Source organism: Ischnura elegans, chromosome 2 (genome assembly GCF_921293095.1).
Source record: "Ischnura elegans chromosome 2, ioIscEleg1.1, whole genome shotgun sequence".
In the NCBI taxonomy this organism is placed as follows: domain Eukaryota; kingdom Metazoa; phylum Arthropoda; class Insecta; order Odonata; family Coenagrionidae; genus Ischnura; species Ischnura elegans.
This window is the reverse complement of record NC_060247.1, coordinates 115365672-115382901: the sequence shown is the minus strand read 5'-3', so window position 1 is coordinate 115382901 and position 17230 is coordinate 115365672.

Sequence of the window (17230 nt, the reverse complement as noted above, 5' to 3'; positions counted from 1 at the left end):
CGGATCAAATTTTTAAAATAAAGTTTTTAGAGGAAGGATCAGGATAAATTTTTGAGATCACGTATGGTTAGCAATGACGATTCCCATGTGTACATACGCCGTGGCCTACTTTCTGCCATTCAAACGTTAAAAAAGTTACTGCGCTGAAATTTTCTAACGCAATTCGACAGGGTCGAATACCTTGCGATAAAGTTAATTTTTATCTACCGAAAAAATGTACGGAAACAAAAATAGAGGCCGAATCGCGGCAATTACTTTTAGAGCCAAATAATATTAACCAATCTTGGGATTGTTAACCAGTGATGATGGTGATATTAAAAATGCAGTGTTGGTTACTCTTTTCAAACAAAAATAGAGGCTGAAGTGAAGTTTTACTTTGCGATCGTCACTGTTTTCGCCGAGATTGTGAGTGCCCCCTTTAAGGGAACATCTCGAGCGCAAAACACCTGGCGAAGAGCCCACCCACCCACTGAGGATGGGGAATGTAAAGAAAGATGCGACTCTCTCTTCCTTCTTGCGAGAACTTGGCTTTTCTTTGAAGCGAATGAGATTGGGAGGAAAGAAGATGCGTGCGGCGGCGGCGGCATAGAGTGAAATGAGCGGATAGCGGTGCGCGGAATTGAGTTGCCTTGCAGCTCGAGCCATATAAAAGCACTCCGCGAAGACGCTTTATTCGACGTGAGAGAGAGACGAGGAGGAGGATATGGGAAGCGGATTCAAGTGCTTCGGAGGAAAACCCTCTCTCTCTCCCCCCTTTTATCTCTCCATCCATTCCGAAATTGCTGCCTTATTGGGGAGGTGGGAAGGTTTACATATGCACGCACACCCCCGCGCTAAAAAGACACGCAAAAAGAGCTCGTCTCGAGACGACGTCAAAGTGGAGGCGCGGGCGCGAAGGGAAAAAAAAGGGGCGACAAGGGCGCCTCCCCAAAGAGAGCGGCTGCGGGATGAAGCTCTCTTTACAGGAGGCGGCTACCTTCGATAATGTAAACAGTTGATGCGTTGCCAGGGTGATATTTGGTCACAACCTAAGTATGGATTACTAAAAGGCGGGTGGTAGCACCCGCCTCAGTAAACACGTTTTCCCCTTCACATGTATCACGTGGCGAGGTGACGACGACATATGTTATTGCATCCGTATTTCTCTTATAGTAGGTATTTTTAATGCCGTGCAGTTAAAGATTATACTTACAGATTTGTTCACCAAACCTTTATGGACTATCTTTAGAGAGTTTAATCTTTCACTGTAGCTAGATTCCAGCCGGAATCGCCGAGGTCATTTGGCTGAGCGATTAAGGTTATGTCTTCAGATATTTCGGTTACAGGAGTGATGTCACAATGGCGGCTTGAAAGGACCGCAACCCCGGACTATATTAACAAGAGCGCAACCCCGGACTCTATTAAACGGAGCGCAATTAGGAATCTGCGCGTGATATCAAAATTAAAATGGCAAAATCCCATGGATGAGTCTGATGGGTCTGATTGGCTGACTTCTAAGGCAGCGTTCGTTTTCGTATTATTTACTTTCCATTGGAAATTTTATTTCCCTTTCATTGAATCCTCACTGTTACAAGATATTTTGGAATTACAATAAAATATATTCAATATTTTTCCAGATCATCTCTATGGTTTCAAATGATAATAATGAAGTTGCGTTTTCCATGTTGGCTCTAGTTCTCAGTTTTAGCGCAGCCACATTGCGCGTTCTTGCGATGAATTGTAGAACTATATTTAATTATTGATCCTGACTCAAACTTGACTCGGTTGCCACGTTGGTATTACAAGACCTAACTCGAGTCCACTTTACTCAAATTTAGTAGCCAAGTAGAAAGATGTCCGTCACCGTCGCCTCAAGTTTTTTAAATGAAACATCTCTCGTATAAAAACTTCTTGCGATTAGCTACATTCATGCCAGTTTTTGATGAGCAGGAATCCAGGAATGAAAATAGGTTAGGTAAATGTATTATTGTGTGTAATTTACCACAATTATTCTGTCTCAAGTGAGCCGAGTTGAGATTATTTTCCAAAATACGAACTCACACTCATCTTGAGTTTGAGAGTGAATGTAGAGAGAGGACTCAATATTGAGTTAAGTTCTGGAATACGGTCCCTTCTATCAAAGCACTCTGAGGGTTAAAACCAGTTATGGCAATAGAAATTAAACGAAAGTAAAAACCAGAAAATTTTCAATAGTTTTGTTCCCGGCAGCAAAATATAGAAACGAAATGAAATGGATTTAAACCCGGGAGCTAAACTCAAGGTCGGAACGAGTCGGAGTCAAAACTACTTCAAGTCAAAACTAAAGTAAAACTCTGGGACGAAAGGAGACGAAGATAACGTTTCGCAACGGAGGGATCACGTGCTTTACCTTCATACGGTTTAGTTTCCACCCACACACCGAGTACGACGTGTGGTTGAATGAGCCATGGGAAGCCATGGTCTAGGGGGGCAAGCAATGGGATTTATGAGGTTATTTCCTTGAAAAGTAGTTTTATTTTACATATCTTATACTAATATATTATATATATTAGTATAAGATATGTAAAGGTAAAAGACTTTTGCGATTTTTGCTTCTTGGGGGGCAGCTGCCCCCCTCACCCTGCCCCTCGCTGGGTACACCCATGTCCCTGTGCTCTTTCTTTTGTATTGTCACTGTCGCAGCAGCTGAACGTGAACACTGTACATGTGATTCGGGTTTTTCGGGTCGCCCTCAACGTGCTTCCGCCGTCGCCGCCTGAGTCCGGATGGCGCTGCGAGCGCACCAGCGTCTTCCGCTCGGGCGGGGACGATGAGCTGACGTCGTCTTCCGAAGATCGCCTCGTTAACCTCCCGACAAGCATGCCTTAATACACTGGGTACATTATGTACACTTAGGCACATATATATCTCTCTCGTAGTAGGTAGGTATCCTTTCGCTCCGCCAAAATCCCCTTCTCCCTGAGCCCACTATCTTCTATCCTCCAACCCCTGGAATTCCTTGCCTTCCACGTACAAACTTCATCGTCGACCGCACCTTAATATTTTGACACGCACGCGGCTCCCAATTTTATTCCTGCGACCCCGATGTGCTCGGCGACCCGTTCAAAGAGGCGCAAACCATTTAAGTCTCGTCATTTTTCCACCCTCCTCTCCACCCCAAACCTCCTCCCGCCTCCCCCGAATAGAGCAGCGAGCCGTGCATTTCTTCATCCCGGGCAAAGAAGCTCCGTCGCTCGTAAAACCCTTTACCATCCCCCCCCCCCCCCGTCCCGCCACGTAATCGGCGAGCTGTCTGCGCGCGCGAATCTTGCGCGCACTGATTATCCCGCCGTGGTATTCGGGAATATGTGGAGTTAATACCAACTATCGACGCAGTAAGAAAGAAATTGTCAGTAGAATAGCTGACGTAATAGTAGACGTTGACTGCAGCCGAGAAGTCAACAGTGGAAGCATTCGAAATGTGGTGCTACCGAGTAATGATGAAGATAAAATGGATCGAACGAGTAATTAATGAGAAAGTACTATGAAGAGTGGGAGAAAAGAGAATTCTTCTAAAAATCTTAAGGGAAAGATGGGATACTCAGCTAACCACATATGGTGCATCATAGGCTAATGAAAACAATTGTGGAAGGAAAGGTGGAAGGGAGGAAAGGCAAGGGACGGCCCCGAATGAGTTATTTTGGACAGGTTATAAAGAATGTAAGAGGGGAGAAATGTCTCTATGAAAAGGCTAGTGGATAGGAGAGCGGAATGGAGAGCTACGTCAAACCAATCTTAGGATTATTGAGTTATGATGAGGGTATGAGGATCGGGTTGGTATGTGGCTAGAATGTTGGCTTCCTAACCAGTGGCCTCGGGTTCAAATCTCGGTGGTGACAGAGAATTTTCAGAGACTGCCCGATCCCTCCTTGGATGTAGTGTGGAGGACATTTCAAGCGCAACACTCCGTCCGTCGAATGGGACGTTTAGCCGTGTTCCCCTTGACGCCTTTCATTATGTTCACGCCGGGTCTCTCTCTATCCTTCTCTCATGCTGCAATGGACCTCAGCTGTCGGTAGCCGACTCCAAATACGACCATATGATGATGATGTGTGTTAAGTGAGTTCATCGCGAAAGCTCATGGTTTCAAATGGGCAAAACAGATGGTTTGTAGAGTGCGAGAGGGGTACGTGAAAGGAGAAATGAAGGTAAATACAGCTTATCTGAGCGTAGAAATGAAATCGTGGAATCACTGAACATTTAGACTTCAAGTGGAGCAATGGGCTCGATAGCCATTTTTTTAATTTCTGAAAATATAAAGTTGTTTTAGGCTTTATTTGGTGGAATTCTTAAATATTAATCTATTGCCAGTAACTTTCCATTTCATCATAAGTTAACAATTCTAAGATTAGATTGACGTGGTTCTTTAAACTAGCACAGAATCCTTAAACCTAAACTATTTAAAAATAAAAACGAAATATATTTTTTTATTTCCTTTGAACATATCTAGCCGCTTTTATTTATATTTTCTCAATGTTTCTCGTATGACATTTCCTGTTTGGGTAACATACCTTTGCAGCATACTCAGTGATTTGTATCGTGAGACTCGGGCATTAGGTACTAGCTTCGCGGGTCCTCCCATTGGCACTCAATGCGGGAGACGATGACACTCAAAAGGAGGAGATAGTCATCGCTCAAAGGCCCTTCACTCGACACTAGTGATTCTTGATCTCTAAGGATGATATTGCCATGAAAACTTCTTATGGCTTGGTTCGGATTCGAATCCGGTTATCCCAATAGCCGTTCAGGGAGCTAACGGTTACTCAAGAAAGGCATGAAGTCATGAAGACTGGTAATAAAAGCATTCCTCTCCGTCCTTAGCGACTGTCCGCGCTACGATAAAAAAATGCAGTTCTGGATTGCAGCTAAAACTAGCATATAGGATATCTAACTTCGGCTTTTTGCGAGTGCTGGAAATGCAGGAAAAGTTAAATACCCCAACTCACGTAACCTTCCTTGTCATTTACGACACTGAGAAGAAAGCTTACCGGAAGTGTCCGTCCATTTACAAGCCTGAACTGAATTCGGGAAACCCCATACTTTTCAGTGAAAATTTTATTCTCACGTTTTCCGCAAAATTTGATGCTCAAATTGAAGAAATAGAATCAATGAATTTTTATGGTATGAGGAACAGACTTTTATTAACATTTGCTAGTGCTTAAAATGTATAGTTTTTGCCTAAGAGAGGTTACGGAAGAAATACTTTGAACTCGTAACTCATTGAAATTACAAATTAAATTTGACGGGGGTCTAATTCATACAGGTAAATTGAGAATTTTCATACGATAGCTTTAGTTATAAACAAGTAATACGTCATGGAAAAAGGGCGCTCGAACAGTTGCAAATCGTCATATGACCGTTTCACTCATTTTCCCCATCATTCATAAAAATAATGCCATTTTTCTGAGTCACGTGGTTTTAATATCATTCTCATCTTTGCCAATGTAAAAGGTCCAGAAATCCGTTCCCAAAGTGAATTCAAATTTTCATTCATGATTAATTATTTTTCAAAGAGGTAAGCCCTCAAGACAAGGATCATAGGAATGAAAGCGTAGTTCATTACATTCTTCGAAGATAATGAGACTATAATTCGCTCTTTATTACCAGGTAATTCGCAGTAGTTTATTCATCCCAAAGGTTGCTTATTAATAGGAGGGAGTTGAGCTTACCCCAGACTGAAATATACAGACTGGCCTGTTCACTTCACACTGTTTCGTTCCCTTCGCACTTAGATTATGTTCGCTTGTGGGTGTCCAAAAGCTTCGTCAGGGATTTCAAGTCGGCCCTTTATGTTAAGTATGCTAACAATCTCTACTCTTTTCTGCTCTAAATCTTCATAGAAAAATTTACGCGGTAGAGATACCTGAGTTTGAGGTGTTTATCTCGGTAACTACTCGAACTGCCATGGTGATATGAACAGGAAAAGATAGGAAAATTATATTTTAAGTTTTCTCAATATAATCGGTTTCTAATTCTGATTTTAAAGATTTTTTTATCTGGTTTAGCACTAAAAAAGGTATAGTTTATGATTCTCGGAAAACAGATGTTCTACAATGAACGCTATGTTATCGAGATATTTTGCATTAATAGACACAACAGTCCATACTACGCAAGAATGGATGCATATTCCGCATGATCACTTTGTAAAAACGGCATTATCGCAAAAAGCTGTACTTTTAACAATTATATCAAGATCTATTGCATTCATTGGCTCAATACTCCATACAATGCTAGAACGGATGCTTACAAATGCATATTCCGTAGTACTACTTCGTACCAATTGCACAATCGCCAAACACTGTACTTTGTACAATTGTATCAAGACCTTTTACATTTATAGACACCAGAGTCTATAGAATGCAGGAGGGTACGCTTATAATTGTATTTTCGGTAGCACAGCTATGTAATAATTGTATTATCACCATAAAGTGTAGTTAAAGAAAGCTCGACTATTTCAGTCTTTTAAATACTTACAGGAGAGTGGAAAAGATTCGTGTAAAACGCGCCAACGCGCCACTTTCTTGCCCTCCCCCATGTAGTCACCTGGTTGCGCTGAGTCGATTTCTCGATTCGCTATCCCAAAGTTACACAATACACGCAGCCTCCCTTCGAGAAGTGGAGAGGGAGAGGAGGAGAAGATTAAAAGGTCGCGAGGCGTGAAAAAGAGAGGACGAAGACGCCGCCGCATGGAAAAATACACAGTCTTGGGGAGTTGCCCCCGGCTCCACCCCTCCCCCTTAGGAGAGACGGGAGGGGGAGGGAGAGAAGAAGTGAAAGATTAAAGCGAGTGCAGGGGAGGAGCACGCCCTCTGACGCGCCCTAAACGCCATTTCCCTCCCTTTACGCTCCCTTTGCCACGAGGTACACCACTCAGGGATGAATAAAAGAATACAGTTTTCAAGGGGACGGATATATATATTCAAAGTTCAAATAACTAGTAATAAAAAAACATAGACACATAAAAAGAAACACTAACATGAAAAATTAAAAATTTATTATCATAAATAATATTGTTTATCGCATATATTTATAAATAATGTTTATAAATATATATGATAAAAAGGATTTTATCCCAGGAAAAAGTCGTTCAAAAACACTTGAGTATGATTGAAATTATCAAGTGCTGAGACAACTTCGAAGTTTCCTAAAAATAATTAATTTAGTCGCTTTCTTTTCAAACATATGTTATAGCTTTATTGGCAGATTTCATTCATGAGTAGTTGACAATTTTTGCCTTTGCTTAAATTTGGAAGTACAATTTGTTACCATGCGTAACATTTTTATGGTCGTGTGGAGTGCATGTGTGAATTTTCTTGTACGCTGCACGCTGGTGATTGATCAACCCCAAACACCCTAGAGCTGGCTCGCAGGATATTATGTAGATGTGAATGCGATTTCTACGATTAAAGCAGAAAATAGAGATTCTGGGATAACCGTGGGTTGTGTTATCCCTTTAATACATACCACTATCACGTAGCCTCCAAGTCTCTGGCATCTCCCGTGCAAGAGATGTATAAAGATCTCTGTACACTCGTAACAGGTTATTCTTTCCTCTATATTTTATTTAGTTCAGGCATCAAATCACCATGTGTCGGATCCCGTAAAGAGGTAACTTGAGTTCGGTGAAATCATGCTCAGTAGATGCAAATGACATAGGTTTTATCCTCTAGAATTTTTCTACTGAGGTAATACAAGAAAACACTTCTGAGCTAATTAAGTACTAGTTAGTATATTCTTGGAAAAGTACTGATACCCGAAACCTGGTTTGGTGCAATTTCCATTGGTGTATGGACAATAACGAAAGAATAGTGTTTCTTCCATCATCAAGCTTATTAGAAGTACTAAAGTTACAGTCACTCAAATTCCGTTCTCTGGAGTGCTGACAAATATAACAATACCTCCCCTTTAGGATAAAATGCAGTTTAGTATACATGAGAAGGTGATATCACTTAATGTGTCGCCGAGATTCAACAAAGACAAAACGCCTTCTATTACGTTTATTCCAATTTTAATAGTACACTAATACTAATGATAATAGGAAATCTTGTAATTGTTCACTGGGGCTCATGGGGCAAGTACTTAGACGGAGGCACCCGTGTCCCAGGAAAGCTAGGCCAATCTAATTTGAGTGGACAACCAGATGGAAGCACTACACCCACATGCTACCCCACCTCGATAAGGGAATGGTGGGACAACGACTTTAGACAGTTGTTTTAGGATTAATCTGGTAGAATTCTAATATATTAGTAAAGTAAAATCGGCATCGTATATTAGTAACGTATTATCGGCAATTATTTGTGTTTAGAAGGCGGTTTTTGCATCATCACTTCATGATTTTGAGGAGGACATTCTTTAAAACGCGCGCATATTTACGGGCGCTTATCATGTACGTTGCGAAGGCAACAAAACCAAATTTAGATGATGAAAAATTATTTCTGGAAAATTGTCAGTAACCTTTAATTTACTAATAGGGCAGCCGTTCTTACCTGTATATCTAGATAACTCTGAAAGGTATTTGTTCCTTATTGCTGAAGCAATTTAAACCTCTCACGTAGCCCTTAGGTCTTTCGCAGTCCCCGGCTAAATTTGTGAAAGAGTTGCGTAACGTTCTTTATTCGCTCGTAGTTGCTTTTCCTTTCCTATGTATTACATTTTGGTCACGGATCAAATCATTCTAAGCCAAATTCCATATGCATCCCACATGCTCGAATTGTGGTTTGTGAAAAATGGCTACTCTCTTCCACTTTTTCGCCCGAGGACCATCCCAAAAACACGCTCGGCTTGACGTGTCCTAGTATCTTCACGGATGTGACACAAATATTACATACATGTGTTCCGCAAAATTGTATTGAAGTTAACTATTGGATCTGCCTTCGCGTACATGCTCCAATCGCTGTAAAATTCCTCACAACCAATATCACTCGCCCATGCACCGTCTTGGACAAAACTCCATTAAATGGCTTTTTGGTCTCGCCAGGAAAATGTTGGTCTTTCTTTTACCTGCATAAAGTAAATTTGGTCTAATTTACCTCGTGGAAGACAAGATCTTCCGTTGATACGTGCATGTATCAAATAACGCACTTCTAATCACTCATCATCTTAAGTCAACAATTCTAGGATTGGTTTGACGCTGCTCCCCATTCCGCTCACCTACACACTAGCCTTTTCATAGTGACGCATTTCTTCTACTTTACATCCTTTAGAACCTATTCGATGTTATTCATTCGGGACCGTCCATTACCCGTTCTTCTATGGTTGTTTTCATCAGACCATCATAATCTGACCAACTTTGTTGTCCCGTCTTCTCCTTAAGGTTTTTAGAAGACTTCTATTTTCTCCTACTCCTCTTCGCACTAACTCATCACTTACTCGGGCCATCCATTTCACCTTCATCATTCAGAATAATATCTTTTAAATGAGGTATTACAATATTTCTAAAGGATTTATTCCAAATTATCCGTGTAAGAAAAATCTAGCGGTGATGGGCGACCGGAGCAACTCAGTTGGGGGGGGGGATGGACACGAAATAGGAGATTTTGGACTAGGATTGCGGAACGACAGGGGAGAGAAAGCAGCAGAAATTCGCAGGAGAAACAAGTTACGCATCAAAAGCACGAGGTTCAATCATCATAAAGGGCGAAGGTACACATGGAAAAGTCCAGGGGATATGGGGAGATATCAGATAGACTGCATCATGGTAAGACATAGGTTCAGGAATAGTGTGAAAAACTTGTGCAGCTTCCCTGCAGCGGATACGGGTTCAGACCACAGCATAGAGATCATTAAATGCAACGTAAGTTTCAAAACACTTATGAAATATAGGAAGGCGAGGAAATGGACTGTCGAAGCTCTGAAGGGGACTACGAGGAGAGAATATCAGGAACTAGTGGAAAAAGAGTGGCGTAAAAGGTCTCATGTGGATCGTGCAGCACGGCATATGTGGGACAAACGGGTCGTAGTTTCACCATTGAGGTAAGTCATATTAGTTAAATGAGGCATTGCCATATTTCCACAGGATTCATTCAAATATGACGCTTTTCGTTGTTACAACAATATTATTAAGTTAACAGTTGGCAACAACAGACATCAACAATATTTCCATTTTTAACTAGCATTAAGAACTTCCACCACATCGTGTCCCATATCATACAAGATATTGTTTTTATAACTATGAAGATGAAAGTCAGCGTACTGCGCGTAGGTGAAAATAAAGCGCTTGCCATACACCCTACAGAGGTGGATGGCACACGGTGTTGCGCGAAGGTAAACCTCTCCGTCAGCGCCAAAGAATCGAAGGGCAATTGTGTGCCTGCCTCATTTTGATTTCGGGCAAATTGCCAACGGGACCCGATTCCAGACTGTAATTCGATTTCTCGCTTTACACGATGCTATTTTAAGTTCGTCTTCCCGATTATTCAGAAGGGGACCGAGGACCTCCCTCTTACCCCACTCCCCGAACCTACACCCTACCCCTCTACTCCACCCCGCTGCGAACAGGGACCTCTCGGCTCTCAAGAATTGACGCGCCGGATTAAACCCTTCAATTACGCCGCTAGGCGGCGACACTGGGCGCCTTCTCCCACTACGACAGCAAAAACCTATCTTCCTGAAGCTTCCCCTCCCACAGGCAAAACACTCCGAGAAGAAGACGAGCCCCGTCAAATGAACCTCCCCTCGCTGCCTTCTTGCAAGACTTCCTCGTCGGGGGCGGTGAAAAGCTAGAGAGGGAGAGAGATAGAAAGAGGTCACAAGGAGGCTCAACGCTGACGCTCAACCCGCCGAGAACTAAAATGCCCGTTCGAGCTGCACTGCGAGTTTTCGCGTCAATTGGCTGTCATTAACGTCTCTCCGACCGAACCACAGAAGACGCCGAGATGTACGCCGCTGCAATGAGGCCGATCTCCCGGTTTCTCTCGCACATTGTTCTAATATCAAGGAAGTTGTAAATATCTGGAGGCACTGTTTCCAAGTTTATGGCGTGGTCAAAGTTCCGCCATCTTGGTTCGACTATTTTTGGACTCAAGTCTGTGACTGTTATTTTGAGGTGGCTAAGATTTGATCTAAAAATTAACTAAAATAAGTGAAAAATGCTACCATAATCATTAGTATTTCGCCGGTGATTGCCATAGGATTTTTCTCATCATTCGCGATACTTCTATGTATTAATGTATAAACTCTGTTTCTGTTAGCCACTTTACCGGTGGGGAAATCCTTGAAAATATACTTTATTGCTGTATTCGTTAATTTCCGTTGGCTATAATAAAATTCAATACCTGCATAAGGGCAGGTAAATTACAAGTTTACTAACTTCACGAAGCCTACCAATGAAGTAAGAAATAAAGGTTTGCATTGTGCGTTCCATAGTTTATTTTAATGTATTAACGAGTTATTACCAAAAATTGCACCAAATAGCTAGCATTGGCCCTTATGATATTGTCAATGTTTTGGTCAAATTGGGCGTCGCTTTCCTATTTCCTCCCTGCCCCATTTCCACCCCCATTCCGGCCACACCTCGCTCCACGCTCGAAATCAGTGGTGCCCCATCAAGATATTTACAACCTCCTTGTATAATATAGATGACGATGTGTTCGGAGAACTTTCCGTTTCACTTACCTTTTCGAAGAAACTTTAAAACTTTCACTTACGTTCTTATTGTTAGTCTTCGGCCAGCTTTTTCAGAAAACTCAAAATGTTGCATACCCAAGAAATAGATTGATGCAGGTACTTACAAATACAATTAATAGGTAGATTGTGGATGCCTTTGGGAAAAGTCTGGTGCTTTTAGGTAAGGAATCCAATTGCTTTGACAATTAAACCTTACATGAAATGATAGTTTAATAAAAAATGCTTGAGCGCTTTCGTGAGTTTTAACGAAGATATTAAGCTACCATTTGCATAAATCTTCGTTAAAATATCTTCGGGTGCGTAAGGTAGCTATATTGAAATTCACTACCGAATTATTATCATTAACATTCGATATCACTTTGAACAAAAAGTAGATGTATTAGGAGTCCTATAGACACTCACAAGAAACTATGCAGATGGTATTATGTCCATCCTCTGAATTACCACTAGCCATTTCTCCTTCTTTTCGCCGACCTTTGCAATGGAAATACGCGACGCCTTCGGCAGGGAAGCTGTCAACCCAGACAAGAACGCTGAGACTACGAGCTACTACTAATAAGTCAATATTTTCATGAGAGCTGTCTAGGCCCTCACACCGCAACCGAGTCAAATCGCACATTTTATGCTTCACTAATTCAGCTACCACTCCCAATAGGGTAGTTTCCTTCATCAAAGAAAACAAAAGGCATTGATGGCGATTCGTTACCCACCATTAGTGTATTCATAATACACAAATTATTTCGTTTTTGAAATACCGGTTTAGACGAATGGCAAGGGTCAAATTTTATCCTCATTTGAAAAAGGCCAGATTGGCGCCCATGCGATTCCACTCCACGTGACGTCACAGGGACCTAGTTTCTGCACGAGAGGATAGGAGTTATGCATCGTCAGAGGCTACCAATGCATGCATGAGTCACAGAGCTCAGGGAAACATGTCTTAATAATCACCTATTAAAACTGGCTAAGGTCGGAAAGTTTTCTTCGCTTGATAAGGTATTAATAAACCTTTTTTAAGCCATGCGCTACCAGACAGGAAGGTACTCAGCTACCCGTTAGCATCCTGCGTCCTATCAGCGCTCAGAGCCTCGATCAAGGTCACCTACCAGGCGGGAGGGGGAACCAGAAATGCGTCGTACGGACTTTTTCCCTTCATTCCTACTTACGCGTCGCGTTTTCGCGCGCTTGAAATTTTTCACTTTTCATTTGATCGCGAAAAATAGATATCGTCATTTAAAAATCTAAAAGCGTGAAATACGTACTCCAGGAGTAATAATCTTTCGATTTAGGCAATAAAAAAATAATAGGAAACCACCCTATTGATGCATACTTATTTCTAAGGTTATATAATAGACCTGTAAATGCTTAACTGCGTTTTTTGTTTAAACTATTGGTTATACAATCCCATATGGAAGGTGATTCGTAGACAGCTCCCGATGGACCACAACACTACAAAGTTTAATTGGAATCTGAGACCCAATTTTGTAACAATGCCCTTGTAAGTTACGACCCCATGTTCACGGACAAAAAATGCTTGAAATTTTCTCTCCTATTACCTCCTGAAGTACTGCAGATTCCTCTTGAAACACCTAGTACCTATGCGTAATCAAAAGTGTAATACGGGAAAAACGTTTCTGAATAAAAAAGGCGCTACAAATACTTCCACTGGAAATTATCTTCTACTGTTGCATATTACCCTTAGATCTCTCTACCGCAACAAAATTTAACACAGTTACGTACGTGACGCTCACATTTATCTAGTCTATCGACTTACCGAAACTCAAAAAAAAAAGATGAAAAATTATTTATTATCCACCAAATTGATGTCATCAGCATACTAATGACCGCACCACGGTGGGATGTTGATTAATTTGCTTGAGTAGCAGGTTCAAATATAAAATACAGCATTTCTTTACTTTAAACTCTGAGAATAGAGTACGGAGAGTAGAGCGCTTTTTCGTCATCCGTAGCTGACTAAACCATATAAAAGACGTCGTGCGGAAATGTTACATTTTATTCTTTCTCTCCGTCATGTGGAGGACATAAGGTCACGATTAAGATGTGCTATGCCTTTAGCCATTTTAAAAGTGTTCATTGATAAAGCTATCAACGAAGTAAAATATAAAGCGCTAGGAGTGAATATTGAAGATGAAAAGCGGGCATGTTGCGCTTTCCTGATGACATAGCAATCATAGCAGAGACAGAGAGAGACCTGGAGGAAATTCTATCAACTATGGAAAACATAATGTCTAGATATTAGTTGAAAATCAACGCCAAGAAAACAAATTGCTCTGCAGTGGAAGAGAAGAGTTGAAGACCAACCTGAAACTAGGGAATCGTCAACTCGAGGAGGCTAAGGAGTTCTACCACTTCGGTAGCCGAGTGACCAACCATGGAAGAAGCAAGAAGGAATTAGTAGAATGGCATAAGCGAAGAGGGCATTCCTCAACGAGAGGATTCTTCAAAGTCACGAAGCAATCTATTAGGACTTATGTTTGCAACATGCTTCTCCATGATAGTGAGGCATGGACGATGACAAGAGAGGAAAAATAAAGGTTGAAAGCTTTCGAAATGTGATGTCATTGAAGAATTATGACGATCAAATGGATACATCGAGTGAGTAATATGAACATTTTTGACAAAAGTAGAAGAGAAGTCTTTTGAAAACCAGAGTAGAATACGGCACAATTTTCTCGGCCACATCATGCGACCATAGGCTCTAACAAAAATTATCATGGAAGGATAGGTGAAAGAGAAGAACGTCAAAGGAAACCACGGATGAGATTATTTGAGCAGGTGATGAAGGGTGTAAAAAGTACAAGAATAAAATAGGCGTTTAAAGATTGGCCGACAGGAGAAGAGCTGCTTCAAACCATCTAAGGATTAATGACTGTAGATGACGATTATTTGAATCATTGTACATACATACTGTGCGATGACGTGAAATGTTGAGTGAGATGAGAGAAATGTTGGTTGAGCGCTTCCCATGTTCTCTCTAGGTGCTATTTAATGGCTGGCCGTGGTTTAATATTTCAGACAGGAGTCGATCACCTCTTACTATACATGCATACGGTCGAACGATGCTCATCATCCATGATTGATTTCCAGAGCGCGCGGCGAAGACTCAAAGTGCATCGCCACGGACTGCTACGACGCTTTTCACTCGCTCACGAATTGGAAATTCAAGTGCGGACGGGGAAAAACACTTGGCGGGTTGCACACACCAAATACTGAGAATCGCATGCGTCCTTTTGCTCAGTCTACAGTTACCATTATCGCTCAGAAATGACTGTTCAGAGTGAAATATTTCAAGCACATATCCAGTTGTACCAATAATTTGCCGGCCTCGGCAGCGAAGGGTGGGGAGGTAAAGCCCTCGCCTGTTAACCGAAGGTCGCGGGTTCGAGTCCCGCTTGGGTAGGTGGCCTCAATCCAGGGCATAGATGGTCGTGTACTTTCAATTATTTAATGTTATGGTATTTTATTTAGAGGAGTCGACCGACAGCTGAGGTCTTTTGCGCCAAGAAGGAAGGTTATGTAAGGAAGCGTGGAGAGAAACACGGCGTCGGAATCAGCCTCCCCTAAACGAAAGGCGCCAAGGGAACCACGGCTTAACGTCCTATCCGACGGACGGATTACTGCGCTTGAAATATTTTACTGCTCCACAAATCATTCAAGCAGGGATCGGGTAATCCCTCAAAATTCTCTGCCACTGCCGGGATTTTAACCAGAACCTCTTAAATGAAAACTCCGATTAAAGGCCAAATGGCAACGTTTTCGTTAATGTGTCGATAAATAAATAAAATTTTCATCTCTTTCAACCGGATGTTCCATTTCCCGTCACTAAAGACGTCATTTAGTCGATTAGGGCACATGGCTGCATAACGTTTACTCTGCGTACGATTTTCTTCACCTGACGTTCAGTTTTCATTAGAATGAGAGTCAAGGAGAATTTGGAAGAGAGCGTAAATCTACTCGATGAACACAAAATCAGGGAACGGAAAAAATCGAGAACGGAGAGGCTCTTCTCCTAGGGAAAGATAGGAGCCCAACACAGAATTACTGTGACATGGAAAATGGTCTTTTTCTACACAATTCTGTTACGCAAGTTTCTATTCATTATTACCGTACTTACAATATTCCCAGTAGTACTTAATTGTTGATGCATTTTTAGCTTTTCTTGCATGTTCAACGTTTCCATCAAGGCCTAAATACGGTCGTAGGTAGCGACAGGCTTATAGCCAGAAATCTTCGGGGAAGACTTGGATGATGTGCGCTGGTTGCCTATATTGTTTATTTTTTGTCAAATCAAACATAGAGTAAATCCATATTTATCATAAAATGAGCTATATGTTTCGTTTACGTAATGCTGAAAACTATTTAGGACATCGTTTCCTTGAACTGAAACTTTCATAATCACTATGGCTTGATCTCCAGAACTCCTTAATTCCGAAATCCGCTACATTTTTTACTTTAAACCTTAGGGTCCTGGTGAAATTCGCTCCAAAAACCCGATTTTGAAAAAAAACTATGCAATTCACGTTTAATAATTACAATCAAATTCGAATTATTGGTACTACTTACTATTGGAATACTTTTAAAGCATCCCTTGCTTGAAAAATCTGAAGGGATTTCCTAAATATTTGTCTTATCAAATTTAAACCAAGCTGCATTAAACACAAGTATTTTTTAATTTTTGGACAAAACAAAATTATCGGGCTCTTAGAAGATGAACCGCTACTTCTAGGCTGATCGTCTCCAGAACAAATGCATCGTGGGCAGTCACCATAAGGGAAAAATTTCGGGGAAGACTGAAGCTCCCAAACCCCCTTCTGGTTAGAAGTAGCGGAATGAATGTTATGAAAAAATTACATACATGCTTGGTAAGAGTGTGTTACACAAAGAGATAGTAACATACATGTGTCCATGTTACTATATAAGCACCAGCAAGAAGCTAAGTGATTGCTGTGCAGAAATACTCAGCCCCTGCTATGCGCCCTAGAGGTGGCCCATAGGATGTTATGAACAGGTAGATCTATATACTGCAGGGCAGACCGCCTCTTGATGCGAACGCGTTTTCCTATGGATTAAATACGATGAGTATCGGCCTCCGACCAGAGGCAACAGATGGGCTATATCCGAGAACCTGTACGACAATTCTAAAACAAATTAGGTTCGCCTTTTGAGATATTGAACTGGCGAGTTCCATCCCAACTAGCGTTCATTAAAGCTTACTAATGATCGAGGGAAAAACGAATACCTACACTTATTCATTCGGAAAAATATCCTTATTATTATCCGTAATTATCGTTTCTTTCGGACCTAGAAACCGTGAGGAAGGTTATGTTCCTAGCCGGCCTCGGTGGCGGTTGGGTAAAGTCCTCACCTGCCAATCCGTAGGTCATGGGTTCGAATCCCGCCTGAGTAGGTGATCCCTAACCAGGGCATGGATATTTGTGTTGTGCTTTGTTAATGTTGAAAACCCGTTGTAAAGACCACAATGTGCTGTTTACGGGGAAATTGGAAATAAATAAATAAATGTGCATATTTATTGCATGCTTTTTGCATAATTCGGGTCATTAGGTAACCT